Here is a 16,069-nt window from a genome sequence, read left to right as displayed (position 1 = left end):
TGTGTAAGTTTATGTGTTTAAGTAGGATATATATGTTGGACTTGGTAGATGCTGTGAGAGTTATTATGTGGTGTATTGAAGGAAGGTTATCCAAAGTGTAATATGGGTTAACATGTGTTAATTGAATAAATGGGTAATGGTTTGGCTAAGGGGAGGGGCTAGGCCTTTAAAAGCCTGCCAACCACAGTTTACTGGGGGTAGTCAGTCTGGAAGAAAGTCAGTGTATTTGACTGTAGGGCATTGATCATGGAGAACCTTTTTGAACGATCCTTTTGAATATTTGTTTTGCTTTCTTTTGGACGTCCAGTTTTTGTATCTTGTCACTCCTTTTTTTGGAAATAAAAGCACCTCAATTATTTTTGCAACTTAAGCCATCTCGTAATCCTTTTTTTTAAGTCAAAGAATCCGACTCTTTGTAACATTTTGGCCATCCCACCCATTGAAAATTGTCTTCTGCATTTTGAACGCATGGCAAAAACTTGGCAATAGCCGAGGGGCCAATGGGCCTGTCGACTAATTCCCCCGCTGACTGGAAAAGCCTTGGAGGCCAATACAGCTATGGATGAAGACAAGTCTGATTCTTACCAGGACCTGAGGGAGGCGCTGTTGGACAAGTTTGACATCTCTCCAGAGATGTATCGTCAGCGGTTCGGGCTACTTCAGGACCACCTGGGGAGACACCATCGGAGGCGTACCACAGGTTGAAGGGCCTCTACCGGCGTTGGATGCGGCCGGAGCGGAGGAGCAAAGAAGAGTTGGCGGAGTCCATCATCTTGGAGCAGCTGCTTCTGGTGCTTCCTCCTGACACCAGGACGTGGGTGAGAGAACACGAACCCGAAGATGGATTAACGGCAGCAAAGTTGGCCCTGCAGTACCTGAATGCGAGGAAGGGGTCCACATCACGTCCAGCACGAGAGGATATAAGGGACTTCAACCGGCCCAGGGACAGCACTCCGAAGGTCTTCGAAGGTAATCGGGGGACACACTGCTCAGTCAGGTTTTCAGACTTTGGTATGTTATCATTGTCAGCAGCAAGGACACAAAGCGTCTGTTTACCCCCTGAAGAAACCAAAACTGACTGGTCTGTGTTATGTACCAAGAAAAGGTGAGCAGGCTGATAGCCATTACAGGTTGGTAGAGGCTAGATCTGTTCCAGTTAGAGTTAATGATAAACCTATAACTGCTGTCCTTGATTCTGGTAGTTCAATGTCATTCATAAGAAAGATTCTTGTTCCATGTGCTATTGACTACAGCCAGCAAACAGATGTGTTATGTGTACATGGTGACTGTAAGCCAGAACCACAGGTAGAGCTTACTGTGGAAGTAGGGGGGCAGTCAGTCTGGAGGGCAGTCAGTCTGGAAGACGGTCAGTGTATGTGACTGTAGGGCATTGATCATGAGAATGATCGTACGAGCGAAGATCCATCATTATCGGGAAACGAGGCCCAGATCTTATGTTTTATTTATGTTTTTGTTATAATGCACACCGTTTTTCGACTTCATGCCCGTCTACTTCCAACTCGTGCTGTGTGTGTGCATGTTGCAGAAAATGTGCAACAGCGCCCTCTGGGGTCACACTTTTCGGTGGGTCGCAGAATTCAGTGTAAAGGTGCGGCCACACCAGACGCGTATCTCGCGTACTTTTTACGCGAGATACGCGCGTAAAATGTTGCTTGACCATTTTGTGTAAAAAATGGTCACATACGCGCAATACGCGCCATACGCGCATACGTCACTCGCCTAGATGAGTCCAGTCCATGTCCATGCAAGTGAACGGAGCGTTCCCTCTTCGTCATAACTATCAAACCAAACATCCTTCACATTCACCGAGCGAACATTACGAAAGTAAAATGCACATTTCTCGCTAAAAATGTTTCCATAAACGCATTTAATGGCGTAACTATGTTACTATTTCCACCCAGAATAAAGAAAGTTGTGTGTGTGTGTGTGTGTGTGTGTGTGTGTGTGTGTGTGTGTGTGTGTGTGTGTGTGTGTGTGTGTGTGTGTGTGTGTGTGTGTGTGTGTGTGTGTGTGTGTGTGTGTGTGTGTGTGTGTGTGTGTGTGTGTGTTGCCCCAGGATAAGCTGCGCTGGAGTCCGAGGTAGGAAACCCAAACGCCGCCGTGTTTGGGTGATAGAGTTTAGATCGGGTTAGATTAAATAATCTCGGATATAAATAACAATAATCGGGTTAAATAACTTCACATGGTGTGTCTGGTGTGTTTCCAGCATTCGTAGTGTTGATCAGCAGATATATAGTCCGCCAAGACGTTGAGGTTGCTTAGTAACCAGAGACTCTGTCCATGCAAGTGAACGGAGCGTTCCCTCTTCGTCATAACTATCAAACCAAACATCCTTCACATTCACCGAGCGAACATTATGAAAGTAAAATGCACATTTCTCGCTAGAAATGTTTCCATAAAAGCATTTAATGGCGTAACTATGTTACTATTTCCACACAGAATAAAGAAAGATGTCGGCCGTATGCTTCTGTCCAAGCTCACTACTCTCTGCCAGTGACGTCGGGTCAAGCTCAACGCTGATTGGGCAACGCGGCTATCGTCAGACGCGTATCTCGCGTACTTCGCGTAAAAAGTTCAATTTTTTGAACTCTTGAAATGTACGCGATATACGCGCGTATAGCGCGTATTGCGCGTAAATATACGCGCCACATACGCGCTATACGCGCGTACAATGTTGCTTATAGACTTAATACGCGTGAAACGCGTAATACGCGTATTAAACCAATGGTTCCCTATGGAAAAAATGGCGATTTGAGACGCGAAGTACGCGAGATACGCGTCTGGTGTGGCCGCACCTTAACACCGGCGTGATGTCAGAATTAACAGCAGATAAGGACTTTATCATTCCAATCATAATATGGCAGTCTAAAATCTTTAATTAAGTCATACGATTATTTTTTGTCTAGCATTTTCTTATTTTTTGCAGTTGAATAACTTATTATCCACCCTCTGCACGTGGCTTTAAAATTATCCTTTTCTATTTGGGCTGATTGTCCTGAGTTCCGATAAATGGCTAAGAAATCAGACATTTCTTTCTCTTTTATTATTATTTTCAAAATCACACAAAAATGTAACATTGACGATCTCTATCATAACTCTATATTTTGCTTTCGTTCCGTCTTCGTACTGTCCTTGGGCCTCATGTACTAAGGTTGCGTACGCACAAAAACGTGGCGTACGTCCTTTTCCACGCTCACGTTCAGATGTACAAAACGTGAAATGACCGTAAAAATGTGCGGTCCCTACGCCAGCTCCAGAGCTGTCGTACGCACGTTTCTACAGCTATTGTTCCTTTGGCGACACTTGGAGGTGGTGACGCTGGGAAACTGGGAAAAAAGGTGAAAACAATGACTCAGAGTGATTTGCACATCAGAGACACACTAATGAACAATTAACACACCTTGCAATTATATGGGTGGCTATAAAAGCATGCGCAATGGATGAAGAAAATTGTTTTAAAAATGGCTGCGTTAGCGTTGTTAGAGGACATCGCAAATGGTCAAAATCCGAAGGGCGCTGGAGACGCCGGGGCCGATGGAGCAATCCGTGCCCTCTCCTTGCTTGTCTATTCAAAAATAAAAAATTGAAGTTAATAAACACGAGTCAAAGTCTTTAATATCCTGGCATCTTTACGCACGACTTATGTGTATTGCAAGCAGCCAATTGTATGACCAGTATAATTACAGCATTTATGACTTCAGCATATTTACCTTGGGGATGATCGGTGTCCCCTTCATGGGCTCCCACCACTCCGGTGAGAGCTGTGTCACCGATCAAAATAATCGAGAAGAATGATTATGTTTATCATCGACCTTCATAAATTCCAAATTTAAAGAGGAAAAATGTAACATTGTGGTTCAGTTGACGGTGGATACCCCCTGAGACGCTGGCTCCTCACCCCGGTTTTGAAAGCGCACAGCGCAGAGGAACATAGATACAATGAGGTCCATGGCGCGCTCTCGATGCGTAGGGGGGGAGGCTTTTATACCAGCCTGCCAAAGTGTGCCGCATTATAAGGGCCTGCGGCGTGCTGCAGAATTTGTCCCAGAGGAACGGCATCCCTCTCCCCCCGACCTCCCTCCCCCCGAGCTTGACCCGGAGGCCGAGCCCCCTCCGAGGCAAGTAATAAAATAATAAAAAATCTGTTAAAAACCGAAATCAGCTTTACCTTGTTCTTCTGTGTTGTCAGTGTCTCCTTCCCTTTCGGACACGATGCCACTCACGCTTGCGGTGCCAATTATGGATGCAACTTTCGTGTCAATTGGTGTTAGGTCAGGAGTACTGGGTCCCCCTCCAGTTGCATTCACGCTCTGGCGGTGTGAGGACAGCCTTCTGCTTTGCACCCACCTGTATTAATGATCTTCACTATACGATCAGTAACATTTGACCCTTTAATTATAAACATCTGCTGTGCGTGAGGAAATACAAATATGTACCTTTATGTCAGCCCACTTCTTTTTTAATTCTGGGACTGTGTGCTCTGTGCCACTGACAGAGTTCACTGCCGTAGCAACATGTTGCCACTCACTCTGCTTTTTAATGTTAGTGATCCCAGTCCCGTGACCGCCGAACAAAATTACTTTTCGGGCCTCCACCTCACCCACAAGTGTCTCCACTTCAACCTCCGTGAAATTTCGCTTTTTTGCTTTTCTCTATCCTGCCATTGTTTCAGACAAGACATAATACCTGCATCTGAGTCTGTTTTATATGCAGATCGCCTTCATGAGGTTGTTTGCATTGACCATTTATGGTTAAAAAGGGGCGTGTAGAGGGCGGAACGTGAAGCTGATTCAGCTGCGCACAATTGTAGTCACTCTGTGATTTATAAAGCAAAGATTGCTTACAGGTGTGCGTACGCAGGGTTTTATAAGTCTGAATATTTTTTGGCGCAAGCAAAACTTGGCTTTTGGGCGTACGTACACTTTAGTAACGATCCCACGCACAGTTTTATAAATGAGACCCCTGGTGCCTATAGAAGATTTCACGATTACTGACAAGATCCACCTTGCAAGCAGTTTTACATGAGAAGAGAAATTTTACTGTTTCAACTTGGCATATTCCATACTACTCACATACTGAAAAGCTGAAAAGATATATTTGAAAAAAAAAACTTGTGGCACATTGGGGTTATTATTATCTGTGTTATACAGTTGGTTTGACATCTTGAGGTCAAAAGGTCAAGGAGCATAATGAGTTTCTTTCGTTTACATTGATCAGTGATGTTGATAGGTTTTCAATGTAGTGAGTCCCTGGGACCCACAGGTGGCGAGTTGGGTGGGTCCCTGAGAAATTCAATCGGTCCCGACTCCCCAGTTTAAAAAATGTGTTTCTTCTTTATTATTATTCTATTTCTTAAATTAAATTAATAGTGTTAAACTCCTTGATGGTGGTATGATATGGTTATAATAAACGGATATATTAATGTATGTTCAACAGCACGTCCCCTAAACGTTACAACATAATCGACACGAATGAGCACAGCATCGAGCAGTGGAAACGTGGGTTTATTTCCTATGAAGTTCGTATTTTTAATTGTTGAAATGAAATCAGCGGTGACGAGCTAGTTGTTTTGGTAGCGGCTAAATTAGCATGTCGCGATACTTTGTACAGGGGATCACGTCTGCGCCGAGTAGATGCGCAGAGGGTTGAAACAGCGCTTGTCCGGTCTGCTCACAAGAAGGTTTCTTTGGCCAGTTACTGTGATTAAACACGAGTTGTTTAATGTTCACAATATATCGTTTTTCATGGGGAAAATTAGATGCGTCCCCGGGACGCATGGATAGTGAGTTTAGTGCGTCCTTTCAGATTTTAATGCGTCAGGGACGCAGGACGCGTACCTAGCAACATCACTGATTGATTGTAAAAAATTGCTGAAATTATATGTTTGAAAAATAAGCCTTGTGGCACATGGGGGTTATTATTATCTGTGTTATACAGTTGGTTTGACAACTTGAGGTCAAAAGGTCAAGGAGCATAATACGTTTATTTATTCATTTTAATTGTGAAAGAATGCCGAAAATATGTATTTGAAAAATAATCCTTGTGTCACATGGGGGTTATTATTATCTGTTTCATACAGTTGGTTTGATAACTTGAGGTCAAAAGGTCAAGGAGTATAATGAGTTTATTTATTTATTTTAATTGTGAAAGATTGCCAAAGATATATTTGACAAATAAGCCTTGTGGCACATGGGGGTTATTATTATCTGTTTCATACAGTTGGTTTGACAACTTGAGGTCAAAAGGTCAAGGAGCATAATAAGTTTATTTATTAATTGTAATCGTGAAAATTTGCAGAAAATACATATTCGTAAAATAAGCCTAGTGGCACATGGGGGTTATTATTCTCTGTGTTGTACAGTTGTTTTGATATCTTGAGGTCAAAAGATCAAGGAGCAAAATAAGTTAATATTTTTTTAATTTAAAAAATCGATGAAAATATATATTTGAAAAATAAGCCTTGTGGCACATGGCGAACATTAATCTGTATGTTGCACAATCATTCACTCAAATGGTTGAAGTGCATAATAGGTTTGTATTTTGAATGTTAAATGAATGTTGAATATTAAACTAACTTAATGCCGGTACCTTTCTCTACGTGCAGTATCACACAAAAATACGTAATTTGGGGACGCAATGGTTGTTGTATATGGTCTATAGAGGGGTGTTTCCTTTTTATTTAATATTGCATAGCTTCCAATAACTCCCGCTCAGCCCCTCACTGCTTACATGTGACCGTGACAAGCGTGTCTCTAACCTTCCCGGGAGTAGCAGGATTTGATACAATTAAATTCAAAAACGGTTTGCCTAGTGTTCCAAAACCTTTAACCGGCTTGTCTTCCACCCTACTCATAAGTCTGCCCCTACCACCGCAGCATCCCCACGGCTAGGTGGTGTCCGCACATCCTTACCATCGGTCATTTTTGCCAAAAATCGCTGATGAGGCTATGTCAATAATATGTGGATAACTAGCAAATACAAATATCAGGAAAAGACAAAAAAATATCCAAATTTAAAATTATACTAGCTGAGATAGAGGCAATTAAGAGTTACAGGCTATAGGCTACATTAACATTAGCCTGTGTACTTGTCAACGCTCCGAAGAGGTTCCTACTCGTCACAGCAACCACCGGCGATCACCCTGGCGATGATCTGAAGCGAAGATTCGCGGGTCACAGCACCAATGGAGCCCGCTCAATCCATAGATATATATAGAACACTAGATGTCTCTTCTGCTGGCCAATGGAGTCAAACGTCCGCACTGGCGGCCATCATGCCACAGTCAGCAGCTGCTAAATCTTCAACCGATTTTCAAACGGTTTGGTTTGTTATAAACTTCAGAGATGTAGTTATGACACTGAATGCTTATGAATAATTATGTTATTAAAAAAAAGAATAATGTTCTAAAATGGTTACACGATTATAAGCACGTTAACGTTTATAAGACACCAAACCGTTTGTAAATCCATCAAGACTTCAGAGAGATAAGAGTATTAGCGTTTGTGCAGATCACTGACTGACAACAGATTCTATGGAGCTGTCACACTAAATTTGTACCGGCTGCCAAATTTGTACCGGGCGTGTCACCCATACGTAATCCACTCCAAATCTGCCTGGCAACAGATGATCGCTTCGTCCGTTGCCTGGCAACGGACGATCGCGTCGAATGACGTGAACATTCGCGAACCTTCTATCTAGCGATCCGTTATCTGTATTGTGCTATTTCGTCCTTGACCTGCTTTAAACACTCAGTTTACTTGCTAAATTTTATTAAACAATTAAATACAATACAAATGTAAAGTAAAAACAAGTGTTATCTGTAATGATATCAACATCAGTTATTAGACCGTCACACGGAGCATGCGCAGTTGGATTGGCGCGCTGCATGTTGATGTCTGTTCCAAGATACATCGTGTGTTTATTAATGAACCCAACAAAACATTACATTATCTAGCGATCCGTTAACTGTATTATGTTATTTCGTCTTTGGCAACATGAGCGCGAATGTTTTTTGAAACCTGCCCGGCAACGGACGACGCGATCATCTGCTGACAGGCAGGTTTGGAATGGATTACGTATGGATGACGCGCCCGGTACAAATTTGGCAGCCGGTACAAATTTAGTGTGACAGAGCCAGTATCCTGTCATCATTCAAACCTGAAAAAAAGGCTTGTAAGTCTGTGTTTGAAAACTCAACACCTTATAAAAAAGGTTTTGCAACACTGAAAAAAGAGATTATAGCCTGAATTTATTTTTCAAACATCTGCAAACATTATTTTGTGTTCTATTTTATCTTCTTAATCATTTCGACCAACACATTTTCAAAGTTGGAATTTTTTCACAAACACATTTTCACCAGTGCATTTGCAATTCAATAAGTCATTACATTATGCAATTGACAATTCATTATGCAATTTTATAAGGTAATTTGTAAATACCTTATTCAAAGGGTATTTTAATATGCAAAGTGACAATGCACTCCTCAATTAAATTTGCAAAAGTTATAACAATAAAAATAGAATTACATTTTGTCAAATTCTTTGAGTTCCTTTATTCTAATTGAAAAGCTATAGCATCCCCGTGATTGCAATCCACTTCACCACGCTCCGTGTGTTGTGATATTCAAATGACATTTCAATCCGCAAAACGCTTTGCAAAAGATTTGGCAAAACGTTTTGCAAAACGTTTTCCAAAACGGAATCCAAAACGTTTTCCAAAAAGTCAATATTCAAAGTGGCAAGCGTATCAGCCAATCAGCGTCTGGGCGGGATACGTCACTGAAAAAATACATTGGAATTGTGTAAATTTACACCTTTTCAAGATTTTCAAAATAAATATTCAACTTTTCAAAACTTATTTCTCAATGTATGAACACCTGTTTGTAGAATCCCATTTACAAGGTTTCAAAACCGGGAAACAAAGTAATACACTGTTAGAACAGTGCAATGTGTTGGTGAAAATTATGAAGAAGATAAAATAGAACACAAAATCATGTTGGCAGATGTTTAGATTTTTACAGGGTGTTGAGTTTTTAAACACAGACTTACAAGCCTTTGAAACATTTTTTTTCAGGTTTGAATTATGACAGGATACTGGCTCCATAGGATTGTGGTAAGATGGCCGTCTGTGATGACGTTCTAAACGCCGCCGTGAGACATAAGTGTTCAATGTATATCTATGGCTCAATGTGCACTTTGCCAACTACTGCGTTGTGTTCCGGTGTACTCAATACAGGAAGCTGACGTTCTCTTAAGGCAATTTATTCTGTATAATATCACAGAGAGCACACGTTCAGAATTCCATCTTTAATCAGAATCAGCCTCTTAGTCAATCAAAATGAATTAACAGCTTTCGACACAACACGACTAAATTTATATGCAATAATCAAAAAATACATGTACAACAAGTTATAATGTGCGCTTAAACTTAAGTAACAACAGGTACTTTTCAAATTATCATTAGACTGCTGTGAACACTCTCTCTTAGTCAATCAAAATGCGGACTGAAAAAAGGACGTGCACTTACACACAAATAACTCCCAACACCGCGAGATTTTGGTGAAATAAACACACATAGCCACAAAATAGAAAATGAAAGGTGTCGAAAATATATATCATCCTTTAGCCTGTTATACTTACGCATTGCATCGCGCAGTACTGATTTTCTTTATTGATTGTTTTTACAGCTGCTGGAAGCGAGAAAGAATCACCTGAGGATGAGGTGGACCTTTGGAAGTGCGCCAGACCTGATGTCTGATGAGGAAGACGGCATTGTTGAAGGGGTGTCTGGATGGATTGTGTGACCTACGTCCTTTCGCACTACAACCACTAGTCCCACCCCCTAGAGGGGGGTGGGACTAGTGGTTGTAGTCTTACGAGAATCATCTCCTCTTACACTTCCTGTTTTCTTGTACGCAAAAATCGTCATATTGCGTCATTAAAAACAGGAAGTGTTGGAGATCGATACGGATCTCTCCAGTCTCTCCAGAAAATAAGGGAATGATGCTAGACCATTCAAAAATATGCGGGGGGTTCTAAAAATACAAAGCTTATGTGAAATGGGTGAAGTTTCCCTTTAAGGAAATTATGAAAATCTGTGTTTTTTGTCTTCAATTGTGTGAACTGATAGACTTTTACCGGAAACAGGAAAAATAATGTTGCCATCTTACTTGCTGCTTATTCTATTTTACAATGAAATTACATTCCGTAATTAAACACAACGTGAATGAAACCTTCATACATAACCTCGTCTGTGAACGTGATTGCTGCTGAGTCGCATCAGATCGATGTTCACTGGAAATGGTGGTGAGGACCAAGGGCCTCTATGAATTCTCTTTTTTGCATAGGAAATTTCCTTTCCTATGGAGACGAGCCGGAAGTGCTTGGAGGAAAAGTGGTTCGAATTCTAAAAATGCTTAGGAAAGGAGCCTCGATGCTACCTTTAACCCTCCTTAGGCATAGGTTACTCCTGAGCAGCCTTTGCGAAAGGAAAGGACATAGTGGTATCACATAATCCTTTATGGCGGCAATATTTAAAGCAACATGCCACCGACGAAGTTTACAGACTCTACGCGAAGACGCATGAGGGACGCGGTAAGGCAGAAGAATAGAAGAGAAGAAAATACAATTAATAATAATGGATACCAATTCCAGAAATATATTATTTGAATTTAAATTAAATAATTTATTGCTATGGCGCTATGGTAGTACTATGGGCTGGTAGTAAAATATATATATTTTTTTTTTTTTTTGTGGCCCCCCCCTGGGCTGTGGGCCCCTAGAATCGTCATCACCTTTCACCCCTTATCGACGGCCCTGACCAGAGGTGAAAATTTTTACCGCCTGCGTAATCCGCGTTGAAACATTACGTCATCGTTCGACGCGATCGTCCGTTGCCAGGCAACGTTTGACGCGATCATCAGTTGCCAGGCAGGTTTGTAATGTTTCAACGCGGATTGAACGCACAAGGCAAGCCGATGCACTTCTCCATGTTGAAAAGAGCATTAACATGAGAACAATTAATGGGACAAAGAAATCAAGGGATATTTAGCATAAAAAAAAGATTTGCGATTAATCGCGATTACTCACGATTAATGTGAGTTAACTATGGCATTAATGCGATTAATCACGATAACATATTTTAATCGCTTGACAGCACTAATAATAACACAATTTAGGTTTGATTCACATTGAAATCAGCAGTTTGTATAAAAACTATTTCTAAACATATATCCTACTCTATGAACTATATGTATGTATATATACATATATATATACTGTATATATATAGATATATAGATATTGTGATGGCTCAGGCGGTGAGCAGTGCCCCACATGGCCACAAAGGCAGGCAAAGGCAGCCAAGGGGTGTGGTGTTGGATGGGAGGTACTGCTCTAAAAGCTGTGTCATAGAGACCCCGCCCCAATCAGGTGTCTCATCTTACAGGGGTGCTGAGTCAGCCCTGCAATCAGGAGGCCTACTATACCCACCAGGACAAGACATATGGAAAGCCAAGAAGGCCACAATCCGGCCCTAGAATGGCGCGGTAAAAGTGCAAAACCGCACGGAATCCGTACGGAAACCGTACGGAAACCGTACGGGTTTGGCAAGAATTCCGTACGGAATCCGTACGGTTTTGAATGACTAATAGCCGCGGCTATTAGTCATTCACTCCGGCTATTAGTCATTCACTCCGGCTATTAGTTATTCACTCTGGCTATTAGGTATGCAGAACGAGCCCCTCCCTCTTCTTTGCTTGACCACTAAGTTTGAAGGCTGTCTAACCAATCAGAGCTGCGGTGCCTCCATGTTTCGCTGTAACATAAAGCTGTGTTGTCTTTACTAGTTTCACTATAATGTAATGACCACCATTAGCTAGTGGAAAATACATTTGTGTCTAGTACAGTGATATATTTGTATATGTTAGGCTATATATTGAGATGGCAGTGTGCGAAATACCCGACAATATTCGGGGATGTCCTCATCCCCAGATTGTTTTCGATATGCAGTAGCCATAGGCCATAACATTACATAACATGAACATGAACTGAATAAATGCCAGGTATATAGCATATCGGAGACGGGCACACAATCAGTGCATTTGCAAATGAGAGCATGCAGTACAAGGGCGTAACCACGCATTCTTTGGGGGGGTCGTGTCCCCCCCAATGTTGAGAAAATACTAACCTGTCCCCCTCAATATACAGCAGGATAAAATGTAAAATATATGTTCTCTTTTTATGAACCCTGTCAATGGATCGGTCTCTTGTTATGCAGTGATGTTGCTAGGTACGCGTCCTGCGTCCCTGACGCATTAAAATCTGAAAGGACGCACTAAACTCACTATCCATGCGTCCCGGGGACGCATCTCATTTTCCCCATGAAAAACGATACATTGTGAACATTGAACAACTCGTGTTTAATCACAGTAACTGGCCAAAGAAACCTTCTTGTGAGCAGATCGGACAAGCGCTGTTTCAACCCTCTGCGCATCTACTCGGCGCAGACGTGATCCCCTGTACAAGGTATCGCGACATGCTAATTTAGCCCCTACCAAAACAACTAGCTCGTCACCGCTGATTCCATTTCAACAATTAAAAATACGAACTTCATAGTAAATAAACCCACGTTTCCACTGCTCGATGCTGTGCTCATTCGTGTCGAATGAGCAAATCAAACAGGATTTTTTTGCAATCCTTCTGATTGAATATATGTACATTTATGACAAAATCGTGAGGACTAGGCTTGTGACACACACACACACACACACACCCACAAATGTGGCGCTCGCGCGGTAATAGCTAATTGGCGCCACCTAGTGATCATTATGTGCAAATGCACAGCCTCTCATTAAAATGACTTAGGGGTCATTTGACCCCTCTTGCGGCGCTAGGAGTAAGTAAAAATGGCCCGGCGTTTCTAGTGTTAAACATGAACGGTTGAGTACTCCAGCTCTAACCATATAAAAAAAAAAAAAAGAAAAAGGGTTACACCATCAAGGAGTTTAACACTATTAATTTAATTTAATAAATAGAATAATAATAAAAAAGAAACACATTTTTTAAACTGGGGAGTCGGGACCCATTGAATTTCTCAGGGACCCACCCAACTCGCCACCTGTGGGTCCCGGGGACTCACTACATTGAAAACCTATCAACATCACTGGTTATGTCTTATTTATTTTCAATTTATTTCCGTTTGTTGAGTGTGTGAATCCCCCCTCCTAATTGTACACTTGTGCGATTTAGTTTGAAACCACCTCACGACTTTCTGCGTTGTCATGGTTACCCCACACTCTTTCTTCAGTGAGAGCCAAGAAAGTAAAGTTGAGTAATGGAGGATTTGAGGTTACCTAAAAAGCAGAAGAAACTGGACCAACAGCCAAGCATACGCAGTTTTTTTCAGACAGTAAGTAACTTGACAGGCATGCTGAAAGCAGTGGCCAGACAGGGACATGCTCTGGACATGCAGGTGATAAGGTGAGAATTTTGAATATGAGACTAGGCAGCCTTACAACATTGTTTATAACCTGGGCCTACATGTCAGCAATACATAAAAGTATCCTACTTCTAATACAAGCAGAATATATAGACCAAAATGATCACGAAGGTCAGCCACTGTTCTTCTGATAACATAATGACATGTGGTCATGGGTATGTGGTATTTTTCCATTGGAAGCTATCCTTTTTGCTACAGTACTACTGGAAGAGCATAATTGTAATTGGTAGGTGTGTTTAAGGTCAGTAAGCAGCTAACCAAAACAAAGTGTGTATGTATGTGTGTGTGTGTGGGGGGGGGGGGGGGGGGGGGGGGGGGGGGGGGCGGGGCAGACATTACATTATTACACTATTCCTTTAGATGTGAATTCAAATGGTCAATGTAGTCCTCGAAACTATGTTCTAAATGTCCACATTTTCATATATAAATATAGAATTGTAGGCAATGCACAAATAATATTAAAAAATTGGACCCCCCCATGTCTAAACCATGGTTACGCCCTTGATGCAGTATGACCGATCTTGTGACATGTGGTCGGAGAGAGTCGTGTGCGTGTGTGTGTAGAGCAAGTTGTTGAAGGAAGTGTTTCTACTTGACGTTACAATATTTCATGGATGCAAGCAAGCCAAGACGATCAATCTATATCTATAGCCTACATGACAACACACACACACACACACACACACACACACACACACACACACACACACACACACGCACACACACACGCACACACGCACACACTTTAAACACACTGGTAAAGCAATAGGAGCCTGCATTGGCTAAAGTTGTTGCGATGCACGTTATTTTATATCAGGGAGGGGCAAAGTTGTGCATTACAATGCAAACACGACAATAATTGGCACCGTTCTTGCGCACTCAGAAGAACATGAACTGAATAAATGCCAGGTATATAGCATATCGGAGACGGGCACACAATCAGTGCATTTGCAAATGAGAGCCTGCAGTATGACCGATCTTGTGACATTATTTAACCATCCATCTACAGCTAATACGATCAGACAGATACATCATTGATCACATATAAGCCCATTACAAGCCCAACATCACCACGGCAGGTGCGCTCTCTCTCGCACATTCACACAATCACTCCAACTTCTCCAACTCCAAGGCAAGACTGTTTCACTAAGACCACAAACAACCACAACTAAACAGCCTACATATCCACAACAATGCACAACATGCACAACTGGTTGGTTAATTGGTTATCCCACTGTTGTGCATCATAGACCAGGCGCCTACAATATATATATATATATATATATATATATATATATATATATATATATATATATATATATGCGCACACACACACACATACACACAGTATTTTAACCAGGTGGCAGCAAAGTATTTTGTAAGTTTATTCATGATCCCTATTGACCTGTAGACCTTCTATTTAAGGCAGTGGTTCTCAACCTTTTTTGAGCCGGTTTTGGTGCAAAAAAAAAAAATATTCATGAATATTCTCGACATGCAATTAATTAAACTTCCAGAGAGAGAGAGAGAGAGAGAGAGAGAGAGAGAGAGAGAGAGAGAGAGAGAGAGAGAGAGAGAGAGAGAGAGAGAGAGAGAGAGAGAGAGAGAGAGAGGAGAGAGAGAGAGAGAGAGAGAGAGAGAGAGAGAGAGGAGAGAGAGAGAGAGGAGAGAGAGAGAGAGAGAGAGAGAGAGAGAGAGAGAGAGAGAGAGAGAGAGAGAGAGAGAGAGAGAGAGAGAGAGAGAGAGAGAAGAGTTGAGGAAGAAGAGTTGAGGAAGAAATGGTTGGATTGAACATTCATTCACCGTGACCGCGGTGCGGGCACTCCCGCGACTCCCGTTCGCCACGTCTCCCGTCGTGCCGCGGCACCCTACGGCCCGGGCACCGTGACCTTGGGCACTGCGACCACTCCCACGTCCCCCGCGACTCCCGCCATGCCCCGTGAACGAATTAATGAATGGCCCGGGAACCACGGGCACCGCGGCCCGGGCAACGAGGACTCCACGAAAACAGATCGCACGCAGAGGCCTAGGCCTATATAGTTTGTATTTGAAATGCAACAGCCTTTTTGTGGAGACTACGCTCAGAGCAGCTGGAACTGAACAAGAGGAAGAAGGAAAACGGACTATGAAACAAAATGTGATATTTTTTTCTTGCTTTCGGCCATGTTTGATTTTGTTGTGTTGGTTATTGACCTGTTAACCCTCCTGTTATGTTCGTTTGTCAGGAACAGCAATGGTGTTCCCGGGTCAATTTGACCCGGTGCATGTTTATTATCCAAAAGATGTCCTAAACCCAAAAAATCCTAACAACTAGGGTGAACATGTCATTACTAACTCCATTAGTAACTATTCTATCAAGATTTAGTGCAATAGTGTTCCTTACCTCTAACAGGTAATGGTTCAATTAGGATAATTCACTTGTTTTTTTCATAAAAAATAAGATATTTGTTCAAACCTTTTACTTTTATTTGTTTCACCACTTTATTATGGGTTAGGCCTGAAAGGCGCCTCTAAATTAAATGTATTATTAATATTATTATTATAACCTTTC

This window comes from Gadus chalcogrammus, chromosome 3 (genome assembly GCF_026213295.1).
Source record: "Gadus chalcogrammus isolate NIFS_2021 chromosome 3, NIFS_Gcha_1.0, whole genome shotgun sequence".
In the NCBI taxonomy this organism is placed as follows: domain Eukaryota; kingdom Metazoa; phylum Chordata; class Actinopteri; order Gadiformes; family Gadidae; genus Gadus; species Gadus chalcogrammus.
This window is presented reverse-complemented; position numbering follows the sequence as displayed.